General features: G+C 44.9%; 1 pseudogene; it reads right to left on the minus strand.

The window, feature by feature from the left end:
- Positions 1-258: 258 nt before the first annotated feature.
- The window catches only part of LOC102244711, a 3,258-nt pseudogene continuing 2,296 nt past the window's right edge, over positions 259-1,220 (minus strand).

Below are 1,220 nucleotides of genomic sequence, written 5' to 3' on the forward strand. Positions count from 1 at the left end.
TACATCCTGGAAAAATAAGGTAACAAATACTATATATAGCATATAAAGCAGTGATTTTTTAAAAAAATGAGTCCACACAATAACTGGTTAAAGAAATGAGATTCTCCAGGTCCTTAGAGAATTTGAAGTGGCACCTTAGGTGATCTAAGAAGCCAATCATAGTCTCATGGTTTTCCTTTTGGCTCAAGATTAGTAGTTAAGTTACCACCACCTGTTTTAAGAGGTAGACTATATGCTTTTTACTAGTCCACAATTTACTGGTCAGCCTGGCCTCAAAAGACTCTCCCTCTTCAGCCCATCTGTCTCTGTGATGGCCACAGATCTCCATGCCCCAGGCAGCAAGACTCCCTGATCTCTATTTAAGATCCAGGAACCGGATATCCATGATGAGAAGGAAGTTCTTAGGCAGTGGACGGGGGGTTGGAGAGAGAACGGTAAACACCTGATGCTCCGGGTCCACACTGGTCACCACGATGAAACCGGCCACACTGGTCTCAGAAAGGTTCTCCTCTGTGCCCTCAGCAGTGCTGACACTCAGGAGGTGGTGCACCATATCTCGGCCAGGGGTGACAGGTACTAGCTTCAGCTGATTGTCCTCCTGAGACATGCCCAAAGGCAAACAGGAGTCTGGAATGGTGGGTGCCCCAACTTTGTAGATTTTCACGTCTGGAAATTTGACATTGAAGGCATGGGGATAAAAACAGCCCCGGAATCCATAGAAATACTCAAATACTCACTTATCCCTACATTCCCGCCGGAAATCCTTGGAGCGCTCCACCACACCCCCTGATTTAGGGAGCAGCACAGTACGCACAAAGTGAGGCAAGTCCCGTTTCAGTTCATTGTAAAGTCGTTCTTGATCCAGAACCACAACCACATCTACCTCAAAGGCTGAAGCTGCATGCACCAGGGCCTGGTAACCGGAGCCCTTGACCCAGCCACAGGTGTCAATGACACAGCCACTCACAGAAGCCCTTCGGTTCACTTCACACCTTTGGTTGAACACATCTGCTAGACGAGATGTAATCTGCAAAAGACAACCAAGGTGAGGGAAAAAACACACACAAAATGAATGAACCTATAATTATTTTGTCCCTCTTTAGAATAAGTACTATTAGGTACAAGAAAAACATTTTTAATGGCTATAGTTTTGACCCCGTAACATGGATTTAATTTTTATGTTGCTTCTTCTGTCTCCTAAGTGGGAATTTTTTTTTTAA

The sequence above is a fragment of the Myotis brandtii genome, unplaced genomic scaffold (assembly GCF_000412655.1).
Source record: "Myotis brandtii unplaced genomic scaffold, ASM41265v1 scaffold192, whole genome shotgun sequence".
NCBI classification, from domain to species: domain Eukaryota; kingdom Metazoa; phylum Chordata; class Mammalia; order Chiroptera; family Vespertilionidae; genus Myotis; species Myotis brandtii.